This window comes from Tamandua tetradactyla, chromosome 5, assembly GCF_023851605.1.
Source record: "Tamandua tetradactyla isolate mTamTet1 chromosome 5, mTamTet1.pri, whole genome shotgun sequence".
NCBI lineage: Eukaryota > Metazoa > Chordata > Mammalia > Pilosa > Myrmecophagidae > Tamandua > Tamandua tetradactyla.
Window position 1 is genome coordinate 194,599,197 of NC_135331.1, and position 13,424 is coordinate 194,612,620.

Here is a 13,424-nt window from a genome sequence, read left to right on the forward strand (position 1 = left end):
GAGCCTGAGGATTGGAAGCTTTCCCCGGACACTTTGCGTAGCTGCCCTCTTAGCGCAGCGGGCAGCGCGTCAGTCTCATAATCTGAAGGTCCTGAGTTCGAGCCTCAGAGAGGGCAGGCTCTTTTGTCGGCCGAACCTCCAGGGACCTGAGCGGCGGGTGCTGCAGCCTCAGCCCCTCCAGCCCCTCCAGCTCCTGAGCGGCGGAGACGGGCCAGGGCTGCGCTAGCCCGGGCGCTCTGGGCACAGCCCGCGGGGAGAGCTGGGGGCGCCGGACAACGCCACGCGCGGTCGTGGGCAGGCGCCGCTGCGGAAGCCACCGGGCAGCTGCCAACTGGGCCCCAGGACTTCCCCGGGAGAGGTGGAGATGGGAATTCCCTCTTCCCGCTGCTGGTCACAGCTTCTCCGCTCACCCTCCAGCTGCGCGGAGGAGACCCACCCCTCAGGGTCCTGGAGATGCCACCTCAGTCCTGAGGCAGGCCAGGACCTCCTCACAGGAGCCGTCGGGCCGGCGCTGCTTGGCCGGACACCTGGGCACATCACCTGGCCAGGCTGACCCTGAACGCTGCGATCTCCTCCACCAACTTCACACCACTTTCCATCGGTGGAGAGACAGTTTTTGAGTCACTGCGACGCATGCTAAGGCCAAAATCTGCGTCAGTTCCCTGTGGCCGCTGTGGTAAAATTGGCACAAACTTAGTTTGTTTTATAGTTCCGTAGGTTAGAAACCTGAGGAGGGTCTCAAATCGAGGTGTCCGCAGAAGTGTGCTCCTGAGGCTCTAGACTCGTTCCCTGCTCCTCGCCACATCACTCTGACCGCAGCTGTGCGGTCACATCTCCTTCTCTGACCCCGACCCCTCTTGTGACTACACATAATCCAGGATTATCTCCTCATCTCAACACTCTTTACGTAATCATGCCTGCAAAGACCCTTTTGCTCCATAAGGTGACGAATTCACAGGTAGTGAAGCATAGGACAAGGACGCCTCTGGAGTCCATTATTACACTTGCATAGCCTGGTCTGGTTCCCCGATGGTTCACGTCTGTCCCACGTGAAAAATTATCCCTCCATCCCAACAGCCCCCCAAAGCTCAACTCATTATAACCTCAATTCCAAATCCAAATCTCATGATTTCAAAGTCCTTAATCTCACCCTCTAAATCATATAAATTATTAGGTGAAGCTCAGGGTATAGCCCATCCTGGGACACAATTCCTCCCTGTGCCGGTTTGAAACTGTCATGTACCCCAGAAAAGCCATGTTCTTTAATCCTCATTCAGAATTGTTGGGTAGGACCTTCCATGGAGATGTGACCCACCCAGTGTGGGTGGTTACCTTTTCTTTCTTTATGAATAAAATTGACAATTCATTAGAATAATTAGGAAAAGGCAGTCTCCCAGAAGAGGAAAACCTGAGTGGCCACTCGACATTTGAAATGATGCCCACTCTCACTGGCAATCAGGGCGATGCAAATTAAAATAGCACGCAATTTTGCCAAATATTGGCTAATTTAAAAAAATCCAAGTGTGGTAAGTGTAGTAGGTACTTCTCATACAAGTAGTGGGAGTCTAAATTGGAAGACTTTGGAGAGCCATTTGGAAATATCTGGTAAATTTGACGAGGTTCATACCATACCTTAGGCACCGGGATTTCCTCTTCTAAGCAAATACCAAAGGAAAATCTTGTACATGTATATGACACATTCAAGAATGTTCTTTACAACTTGGTTTGTAATAACGCCACACTGGAGACAACGTAATTACCTACCAACAAAATGAAAAATCATGGTATATTTATACAATTTAATACCATACAACCAAGTAGAATGAATGAATTAGAGTTACAGGTTTTATTATGGGTAAAGGTTGAAGAGATAATGCTGAGTAATAAACACAAAGTTCAGAATGATCTTTTAGAATTTATATAATGTGTAAATTACAGCAAACAATGCTCCATGTAGTTTATGGATACTAACATATGTAGCAATGATACAAAACCTGTGTGGGATGATAATTGCCATTGGAGTGATCAAAACCTTCTAAGGAAAGGGTAGCTTTCTCCTTTGTAACAAGGGTCAAGGGGGAGAAAAATGTCACAGTTACAGGTTTTATTATGGGTAAAGGTTGAAGAGGTAATGCTGAGTAATAAACACAAAGTTCAGAATGATCTTTTAGAATTTATATAATGTGTAAAATACAGCAAACAATGCTCCATGTAGTTTATGGATACTAACATATGTAGCAATGATACAAAACCTGTGTGGGATGATAATTGCCATTGGAGTGATCAAAACCTTCTAAGGAAAGGGCAGCTTTCTCCTTTGTAACAAGGGTCAAAGGGGAGAAAAATGTCACAGATGACCATGACTTTGACATTTTGGAGATGGGAAGATGAGAGAGCTTGGGTCTGACAGCTTCTATTTTTTTTCTTTCTTTCTTTTTTTTCTTACATCTTTATAAACTCATCTTCAAGAATCAAGGCTACAGGAACAAAGCTCAATAGTTTCAAGTACTTCCCTCCAGCCACTCCAATACACCATAAACTAAAAAGAGATATCTATATAATGTATAAGAATTAACCTCCAGGAAAACCTCTCAACTCTATTTGAAATCTCTCAGCCACTTAAATATTATTTTGTCTCATTTCTCTCTTCCCCCTTTTGGTTCAAGGCTTTCTCGATCTCTTGATGCCAGGTCCAGGCTCATCCTGTGAGTTCTGTCCCACGTTGCAAGGAGATTTACACCCCTGGGGGTTATGTCCTACATAGGAGGGAGGGCAGTGAGTTTACCTGCCATATTGGCTTAGAGAGAAGGGCCGCGCCTGAGCAACAAAAGAGTTCCTCTAGGGGTGAGTCCAAGGCATAATCCCACATAAGCTTAGCCTGTCCTTTGCAGGAATAAGTTGCACAGGCACAACCCCCAAGATCAAGGGCTTGGCCCACTGATCTGGTTGTCCCCACTGCTTGTGAGAACATCAGAAACTCTTCAAATGGGGAAGTTGAATATTTCCTCCTTTCTCTCCAGTCCCCAAGGGGACTTAGCAAATACTTCTTTATTCACTGCCCAAATTACTCTGGGATATATCGGAGCATCACACTAACATGAAAAACCAACAAATTTCACATCCATTCAATGGGTGCTAACCTTTTGATTAAGTGGTTTCCATGGAGATGTGTCCCCACCCATTCAAGGTGGAGTTGCTTACTGAAGCCCTTTAAGAAGGAACCATTTTGGAAAAATCTTCAGTGTTGACAGAGCTCACACAGCCAGAGATGTTTGGAGAGGAAGAAGGAAAACGCATCTAGGGAAGTCTTATAGGATGAGGAGAAAAAGCTAGCAGACATCGCCATGTGCCTTCCCAGCTGATGGAGGTGTTCCAGGTGGCATCAGCCTTTCTTGAGTGAAGGTAACCTCTTGTTGGTACCTTAATTTGGACATTTTCAGCTGTAAACTTGCTGCTTAATAAATCTCCTTTTTAAAACCATTACATTTTTGCTACATTGCATTCCAGCAGCTTAACAAACTAAAACACTCTCCATCTGTGAACCTGTGTAATTCAAGAAACAAGTTTTCTCCAAAAAACCCAATGGTAGGACAGGTATAAGATATACAGGCATTCCAATTTAAAAAGAGATACAATTGAACAAAAAAATTAGACACTGTTCCCAAGAACTTTAAAATCCAGACAGGCTAACAAAATTAGGTTCCAATGATTGGAATAGTCCTTTGTGGCTTGAGGCTTCACCCTCAGACTAGTGGCATCCTTCCAATTTTGTGAAGGAAGGAAAGTGTTCTCAGCTGAGTAGTTTTATTAGTCTGTTTTCTGTCTGTACAATTTGAGGGATTCTACAGCCTTCTTTCATTTATCATGTCTCTTTCCATTCAAGCTGGTAGAAAAGCCTCACAGAAACAAAACAAAACAAAATTGAGTTGCTGTAAGACAAGATGGGTACACAACTGAAAGGTATAAGGAAAATTGGGCACTGAGAGAGGGAGAGGATTTAAACAAATCATAGGGACTGGGGAGGAAATCCACAGGAAAACAAATAGACCAGATCAAGATTGCTGGAGAAGAAACAGAGGAAAGGAATCTTCCCTTGGAGGTGAAACAATTTCACAAAAAGTGCAATCTTAAAAATCACACTGCATATTCAGGGTAAGATTCAGATCACGAAGAGCTGAGAAAATCTGAACATTTAAACATGGGTTATGCTTAAGATATAAAATAAGTTGGATCACCAGCCAATACTGAAGTATGCCTAGGTCAATATATAAGATTCTACAAAGGTTCCACGTACTAGGATAACTTTCGAGAAACTGACAACCTCCAGATGGGTCCCTGGTCCAGATAAGTCCTGAAACCCAGAGGCCAGCCTCTCCAGAACATCAGATAGTTCCATCTCCCTATCCCATATGACTGACAGCCCCTCCCAACATGAAAAAGTTAGAATGGCCATAGCCCAAACACCCCTAAAGAGTAGGAGAAAGATCAAAGGTGATGGTGGAGTGATACAGAGAAGGTCGGGTTTAACACACGAGTATGATTGCTGAACCATTATGTTGATATTTCTTTTAGTCTCCAGTATCTTAAAGCAGCCAGATGTAAAAAACTAAAATTGGGGAACTGTAACCCATACCAAACTCTGAAATCTGTTCTGCAAATAATTGCTGTGTTGTGCTTTGAAATTTATTGCTTTTTTTTTTTGCATATACATTCCTTTTCACAAAAAAAGAAAATAAAGTCAATTGTGATGATAAGAACAACATTTATTCCTTCTAGCTTCCAATGTTCTGGAGCAGCTAGAAGGAGAAATCTGAGATAAAATAAGTTGGATCAAGCATCAAATAAGAGCCTTTTTACAAAACCAACTGACAGTTAACCCTAGATCAGAAAGAGAAAAAAGACCTTTAGAGTTAACCCAAAAAGATAATCAGATGCCTGAACATAAGCAAAAAATTACAAGCTATACTAAGAAACAGGAAGATATGGCTCAGTCAAGGGAACAAACTAAAAGTGAGAGGAGACTCAGGAATTGGAACAACTCATCAAATAAATCTCCTAAATCAATTCAAGGAAATGAAGGATGTTCTAGTTTGCAAGCTGCCGGAATGCAATATACCAGAAATGGAATGGCTTTTAAAAAGGGAAATTTAATGAGTTGCTAGTTTACAGTCCTAAGGCCAAGAAAATGTCCTAATTAAAACAAGTCTATAGAAATGTCCAATCTAAGGCATCCAGGGAAAGATACCTTAGTTCAAGAAGGCTGATGAAGTTCACGGTCTCTCTGTTTCTCTCTCAAGTGGAAGCGCACATGATAAACACAGTCGGAGTTTCTCTCTCATCTGGAAAGGCATACGGTGAACATGATCAGGGTTCATCTCTCATCTGGCGAACACAGCCTAGCTTTCTCTCCTGGCTTCCTGTTTCATGAAGCTCCCCAGGAGGCATTTTCCTTCTTCATCTCCAAAGGTCACTGACTGGTAGACTCTGCTCTTCGTGGCTGTGTCGTTCTGCTCTGCTCTCTCTGAATCTCCCATTCTCCAAAATGTTTCCTCTTTTATAGGACTCCAATAAACCAGTCAAGACTCACCGAAATGGGTGGAGACATGTCATCACCTAATCCAGCTTAACATTCTTGACTAAATCACATCATCCAGGGAGATGATCTGATTACAATTTCAAACATACATATTGAATAGGGATTATTGCACCTTTATGAAACGTGATTTTGATTAAAACATGGCTTTTCTACGGGGCATACTTCCTTTCAAACCAGCACAAAGGAAAATATGAATAAAGTGATTAAGAATGCCTTTTCCACATCAATTGAGAGGATCATGTGGTTTTCCCCCTTTGATATGAAAAAGTGGGAGGTCTCACACTTCTTTACTTTAAAGCATATTACAAAGCTACAATGGAGAAACCAGCATGGTACTGGCATAAGGATAGATAAACTGACCAATGAAATCAAATTGAGAGTTCAGATATAAGCCCTCTCATCTTCAGCTAATTGATTTTTGACAGGGTGTCCAACTCTATTCCACTGGGAAAGAGCAGCCTCTTCAACAACTTGTGCAGGGAGAACTGATGCCCATATCCAAAAGAATGAAAGAGGATCCCAATCTCCCAATCTCACACCTTATACAAAAGTTAACACAAAATGGATCAAAGACCTGAACATTAGAGCAGGGACCATTAACTCCTAAAAGAAAATGTAGGGAAATATCTTAAAGATCTTGTGGTAGGTGGTGGTTTCTTAGACCTTACACCAGAAGCACTAGCAATGAAAGAATAGATAAATGGGAACTCCTCAAGACTGAATTCTTTTGTGCATCAAAGGACTTTGTTGAGAAAGTAAAAAGGCTGTCTGCTCAGTGGGAGAAAATATTTGGAAACCACATATCCAGTAGGGGTTTTATAACCAGAATATATAAAGAAATCCTACAACTCAACAACACAAAGACAAACAACCCAATTTAAAAATGGGCAAAAAAACATGAATAAACAAAAATACAAACAGCTAAAGAGTACATGAAAAGATGTTCAATTTCAGTAGTTATTAGGGGAATGCAAATGAAAACCACAATGAGATACCATTTCACACCTACTGGACTGGCCACTATTAAAAAAAACAAAACAAAACAAAATACCCCAGAAACTACAAGTGCTGGAGAGGATGTGGACAAATAGGTACCCTTATTGCTGGTGGGAATGTACGATGGTGCAGCCGCTCTGGAAGGCAGTTTGGTGATTCCTCAAGAAGCTAAGTATAGAATTGTCATATGATCCATCAATCCTGTCACTTGGTATATACTCAGAAGAACTGAAAGCAGGGACACAAATAAACATTTTCACACCAAAATTTATAGTGATGTTATTCGTGATTGCCACTAGATGGAATGAGCCCAAATGTCTGTCAACTGATGAGTGGACAAATAAACTGTGGTATCATATGATGGAATATTGTGCAGCTGTTAGAAGAAATGAAGTAATGACGCATGTAATAATGTGGATAAACCTTGAGGACATTATGCTGAGCGAAATAAGCCAGAAACAAAAAGATAAAGATTGTATGATCTCACTGATATGAACTACTTATGATGAACTAACTCTGAAAGCATAGGATATCAGCAGATATAAAGAAGGTAGAGATTGGGCAATGATGCTTAAGGAGTACAGAATGTTTGATAAGGTTGATTGTAAATCTTTGGAAATACATAGCACCATACTGTATGATGGTGTCACAATACTGTAAGTGTAATTGACAATGCTGAGGGTGAGTATGGTTGACAGAGTAAGGCTGGGGTTGTGTATCACCAGAAGGAAAACTAAAGAGTCAAACCTGGGACTGCAAAACTTAGCAAAACCTGGAATGGACAATGGCTGCAGGTAGTTGTACAAATATAAGAAAGTTCTTACATGAACTAGAATAAATGTACATCACTATAAGGTGTTAATAATAGAGTGGTGTTTTGTTTGCTAATGCTGCCAGAATGCAATATACCAGAAATAGATTGGCTTTTACAAAGGGACTTTATTAGATTACAAATTTACAGTTCTAAGGCCATGAAAATGTACAAATTTAGGCATCAACAAGAGGATACCTTCACCCAAGAAGGGCCGATGGTGTCTGGGGATTTTCTGTCACATGGAATGTTTGTTGTACCTCTCTCCTGGGTTGTTTTCAAGGTGGCTCTCTCAACTCCTGTAGGCCCCTCTGGCTACTCATGGGGTATTTTCCCTCTGTAAGTGTTGGTGGGTCCTCCCTTCACTTCTCTGGTGGGATTTTCTTTTTCTCTGCATCCTTCCATTGGCTTCATTTCTCTGCTCTCTGTGTTGGCTCTCTTAAAGGACTCAAGTAAGTGGGCTAAGGCCCACCTTAAATAGGATGGGTCACATCTCCATGGAACAATTAATCAAAAGTTCCCGCTGAGCAGTAGGTGCACACCCACAAGATTGGAATAGAAGAACATGGCTTTTCTGGGAAACATAACAGTTTCAAACCAGCACAGGTGGTACATGGGGGGGAAAATGCAATTGATGCAAATGATTAAAAGAAGGTTTTCTTTATAGTTAGCAGTAACATTGTAATACTCTTTCATTAATTGTAACAAAGGCACTACACCAAAGCTAGATGTCAACAATAAGAGTGTAAAAGAGGCACAGGATTTTTTTTTTTCAGAAGAAATAACAATGCTCTCATAAAGATTGTGGTGGTGAAGGAATAAGAACGTGATTACACCAAGAGCCATTGATTGTACACTTAGGATGGATTTCATTGTGTGTGAATAAAACTGTTTTAAAAAACAATAAATAAGGTTTAGACAAAAAAGAGCTAATGGATATTAAGATGACAGTGTGGGCACATAATGAAGAATTTGAAGCTGTAAAAAGAAACATAGGGGTGACATCAGCAACAAGGCGACATAAGACTTCTACTAAAAACCTCTTCCCAGAAATTCAGTGGGAAAAAAAGGACAAATCTGACCTGTACAAAACTCTGGTGGAAGGTGAAGACTGGAGAAGGATCCCACAAAAGCTGAATTGAAGAAAGAAAATATCAGGTAGGAAATTACTGTCCTGGAAGGGCCGGTCCTCTTCCCTCCCCCCACTCAGTACCACTGAGCTTGAGAAGGATCCCACGGCCTTCCTCGGGGCACACTAGAAGCCCCCACAGCAGTGTGGTTGGGGCCCGTCTATACCCAGAGCAGAGGCCCAGCCACAGGCAGCCTCAACCACAGAGCACTGTCCCAGTCCCTAACCTAGTATTGTTTCCCTGTCTGGGTTTCAAAATTCTTGAGACCAGTGTCTCATTTTGATTTTCTTGTTGTTCAGTGTATCCACCTTTTTAATAGGAATGTCTATAACTGTTGTCTTATACGTGTCTTACTACTGGGGTTTTGGGAGCAGATAACTTGTTTCTTAAATTTCACACGTTCACTGCAGGAGAGGAATTGCATCCCAGGATGGATTATACCCAGAGCTTTATCCACACATACTTTAGATTAGGGACTTTGAAATGATGAGAGTTTGGATTTGGAATTGAGGCTATAATGAGTTGAGAATTTGGTGGATCTGTGATGGGGGGATAATTTTTCACAAGGGACAGACGTGAACCATCGGGGAATAGACCAGGCTATGCAAGGTGTAATAATGGGCCCCAGAGGCGTCCCTGTCCTATGGTTCACTACCTGTGAATTCATCACCTTATGGAGCAAAAGGGTCTTTGCAGGCGTGATTACGTAAAGAGTGTTGGGATGAGGAGATAATCCTGGATTACGTGTAGTCACAAGAGGGATTGGGGTCAGAGAAGGAGATGTGACCGCACAGCTGTGGTCAGGGTGATGTGGTGAGGAGCAGGGAACTAGTCTCTCCTAGAGCCTCAGGAGCACACTTCTGCGGACACCTCGATTTGAGTTCCACCTCAGGTTTCTAACCTATACTATAAAATACTATAAAATATAAAGAACTATATAATACTAAAATATATAAGAACTATAAAATACTAAGTTTGGTTTAATTTAAGCCAGTAAATTTGTGCCAATTTTACCACAGAGGTCACAGGGAACTGATGCCGATTTAGGCCTTAGCAGATTTTGGCCTTAGCTTGTGCTGCAGTCAATGACTCAAAAACTGTCTATACCGAAGGAAGGTGGTGTGAAGTTGGTGGAGGAGATCGCAGTGTTCAGGGTCAGCATGGCCAGGTGAGTGCCCAGATGTCTGGCCAAGGAGTGCCTGCCCAACAGGTCCTGTGAGGAGGTCCTGGGCTGCAGCGGGGCTGAGGATGCATCTCCAGGGCCCTGAGGGGTGGGTCTCCTCCACGAAGTTGAAGGGTGAGGGGAGAAACGGTGACCAGCGTCCTGGGAAACGCTCGCCGGGGGGTCCAGCTGGCAGCTGCCCGGTGGCCTCTGCCGTGGCGCTGTCCCCTTCCTCACCGTGTGAGGTGCCCAGGGTGCCCAGGCTAGCGCAGCCCTGGCCCGGGCCTGTCTTCGCCACTCAGGAACTGGTGGGGCTGAGGCTGCACCCGCGGCTGGGGTCCCTGGAGGTCCGGCCGACAAAAGCGCCTGCCCTCTCTGAGGCTCGAACTCAGGACCTTCAGATTATGAGACTGACGCGCTGCCCGCTGCGCTAAGAAGGCAGTTATGGAAGGCCTCGGGGAAAGCTTCCACTGCTCAGGCGAATCAAGCTTCGTTGAGCTCCGGAACGCTCTCCCCTGCAGCGCAGCGCCCTTCCCCGAAAGGAATGTGTGCTGTGCCACGTGCTTGCAGTTGCTCTGAGCACGTCTCAATAACCGTTGATCAAAGAATTTCATAAGGATTCTATCCTTAATTTAATAGATATGCCGCAGAGTGGATTTTCCCGCCCTCACTGAGACTCACTTGCAGCGGGGTGGCGTCCTGGAGTCACTTTACAGCTCTGTGCCCCCTTGATCCGTCAGCGCAGTGACCACAGCAGTGACGGCGCCTGTCTCTGGGGCAGTTTAGAGGACGGAGTGACTTGGTAGCGACAGGACATTGCATGGCACATGGCAAATCCCAGGAAACCCCAGGTGTTATTAGTGTTTTCCTATTTCTCTGGAACATACTCTAGAAAAACGAGGCAAGACTGCCCTTTGACCACCAGATGCTCTTCACTCTGCCGCTTGAGCTTTCAATGACTCAAGAACTGAGTTCACCAGAAGGGAAATTATGGCAGTAGAATAAAAGTTCAGTCATCCTCACAGGGTTATTGTGATGGGCAAAAGCAACGCTGGGACCTTATCTTCCTCCATTGGAATGAAACTTCTGGACAGAGACTTGCCAACAATTAGAAATCTCATGCGCTCTTCATATGATTTATATCATGTTTGGAAAAGTAAGAATTCAGGAGATAGATTGAGAAGCCTTTTTCAAGAGTGTGACTTAAAGATTAAAGTGGCCTGGTTGCATGCTTTGCTTTACTTTCCTTCATCAAGTCCCATTCTCCTGCGCAAAACTGTGCAAATCTAAATTTGGTGAAGATAGGAAACTTTATTCGTGAATTATTTTTGGCCAATAACGCATTTTACCGCGTGCACTTCTGTGCGTTGTCAGTTTTATCTTCTGCAGACTGTTATGCTTTCATAAGACTCATAGTTTGCATTTTTCCTGAGATAAATACGGAGTTGTGAACAATTTATTGGAGTAAGAGTCTGAGGAGCCAGGGGAGAGACCAGCGGGTGGAGTGTGAGCTGCGGAGCTAAACCGGTGAGAGGCTGGTAGAGGCATAAGGAGGAGGAGGAGGGAGGAGTGACCTGCAGGGAGGACGCGGGCGTGGAGAGGCGTCCTCATTAAAGCTCGCTGCCCTGGGCCCTTACTGCAGCCCAACCCTGTTCTGAGCGTTTACACGTATCAGGTCTTTGGGGCTCGCAAGGTGCAGCATGAGTCAAGGATTCCTACTGTGATTGCCTCCATGTTACAGGAGAGAAACCGAGGCACACGGTCAGGAAGTGGCAGGGTCAGCGTGTGCACCTGGACAGACGGGCGGGAGTGGATCAGAGTGGTTTACCTTCTCCATCGGCTGCTTCCTCCCGCCGCTCTCTCTGCAAAACCTGGGTCTTTGTTCTGTTTCAAAGCTGCCTCTGCCTACTCCTTGGTTTTCACCTAAAAAGAATGTCAGAACGATCTACTCGCAGATACAGGGAGAGAGTAAGAAAATGAGCCCCTAATCCACTCCTCCTTGCACCTGCGGAAGGCGGGCAGGAAAGGGAAGCGCCGAGCGCATGGGTCCTGCCACTGCCCACGACGTCCCCCCGCCCCCTTGCCCGGCCGCTGGGAGGTACCGCCCGGGGACGCGAAGCTTCCAGTCTCAGGCCGGCCCCGCGAGCTGCGCCCCCCTGCAGTCGCCCTTCCCGCCTGCCGAGCTCCTCTTCTGGCTCTGAGCCCATCAGGGCCCCCGAGGTGGCAGGTCCTGTGCAGTCCGCGGCTCAGGTCGCAGGTCTCCAGGCCCCGAAGCTGAGGGGGGCGGAGGTGAGCTGCGCAGGACGAGCTGGGGCAAGGGGCCTGGGCCGGGGAAAGGGCCCTCGGGGCGCAGGGTCAGCCTCGGGGCGGGAGGACCTCCTACGTTTGAACCTGAGGGGCGGGTGGAAATCTTCGGTCACCATCCGTCACCTCGGGCAAGAAGTTACGTGGTTTCCTTCGAACCTGTCCTTTCGTTCTGAAGCCTCCGTTCTCTGCACGTGGGGGTCTCACGCGGCATTGCTTAAGACACTGAACGCGGCCAAGGAGGATGTGCAGCGAACGCCAGTAGGACACGGCTCTGATGCGTGCCTGTGCGCGGCGGCTCCCCGCAGCGTCTCCCCGCACGCCTCCTGCGCTCCCCGCGCGTCCCACACCGCCTCCCGAGTCCTGGGAGGGAGGTGACGGCAGGAGGCTGCGGGACGCGCGGATGCCCTGGGCTGCGCGTGACGCCTCGTGCGCGGCGTGCGAGGGGGCAGAGGAAGAGGCGCCGGGGACCCCGCCCCAAACGCGCACTGATGCCCCGGGGTTGGGGGGTTCAGTGCAGGAGCACATGGAGCAGGAAGTGCGCGCGGACGCGCCCTCCCCACCCCCACAGCGAGGGGTCCCGCCCACACACGCCCGGGACGCGAGCTCCGAGGGTGAGCCTGGGGGCGCCTCTGTGTTCCGTGGCAGCCGTTAGGGACCCCTCGGCAGACCCGGCGCTGCCACAGACCCGGCGCCCCATCCCGTGGGGTTCCCAGGGCGCCCCATCCCGGCGGGGTCCGGAACCCCGAGGTGCTGAGGGGCTCCCCCCCTGGAGCGGGTGGACGTGCGCCTGGGCCGCCTCCTCCACCGCCAGGCGCGGGGACCCAACCCAGAGGCTCACGCGGGTCCCGCCGGGGCCTGATCGCGAACCGCGCGCAGCTCTCTCGGCGCTTGTGCGGTCGCGGGCGGGCGTGTGGCCAGCCCGCAGGGGTAGGAGACTCCCTGCGGATCTCCTGTGTCCATTACCCGCCCTCAGGGCCGTGGGGTAGCGTGGCCGAGCGGTCCAAGGGGCTGGATTAAGGCTCCAGTCCCTCCGGGGGCGTGGGTTCGAATCCCACCGCTGCCAGCCTCCTTTATTGTGGACTCACCCCACGGGCCCCACCCGAAGCCGGCGGCAGAGACCCACCCTCACCCGTAGGGCACCTGGCGCTGACCACAGCGTGGACCTGCCGCTGTCACCAGACTTCCGACCACTGTGCAGCTTTCCCTCGAGACTAAGGACACATGCTCACGTTGAAATGAGGAAAACTTTTACGCGGCTGGAAATCAGGAAAATGCAGCGCCCTCCCCTGCACCGCACCCGGTGCCATCCCCGGGCCGGGCTTTCAGGCTGCCAAGGGGTCTCCTCGCCTGTCCACGCCCACGGGGACCTGTGCTTTCCCCACTTCGCCTTTTCAGCTCAGGGCTGTTGCAGCGGTGTCCACA

At 47.3% G+C, this 13,424-nt stretch overlaps 3 non-coding genes across 3 annotated transcripts; 2 read left to right on the forward strand and 1 right to left on the reverse strand.

Moving 5' to 3' along the window:
• Nucleotides 1-43: 43 nt before the first annotated feature.
• TRNAM-CAU (transfer RNA methionine (anticodon CAU)) lies at nt 44-116 on the forward strand. The gene has a single exon. It is a non-coding gene; the product is annotated as a tRNA-Met (tRNA).
• Nucleotides 117-10,062: 9,946 nt separating this feature from the next.
• Nucleotides 10,063-10,135, reverse strand: TRNAM-CAU (transfer RNA methionine (anticodon CAU)). Its single transcript has one exon. It is a non-coding gene; the product is annotated as a tRNA-Met (tRNA).
• A 2,848-nt stretch (nt 10,136-12,983) lies between these two features.
• On the forward strand, nt 12,984-13,065 carry TRNAL-AAG (transfer RNA leucine (anticodon AAG)). Its single transcript has one exon. It is a non-coding gene; the product is annotated as a tRNA-Leu (tRNA).
• Nucleotides 13,066-13,424: the final 359 nt, after the last annotated feature.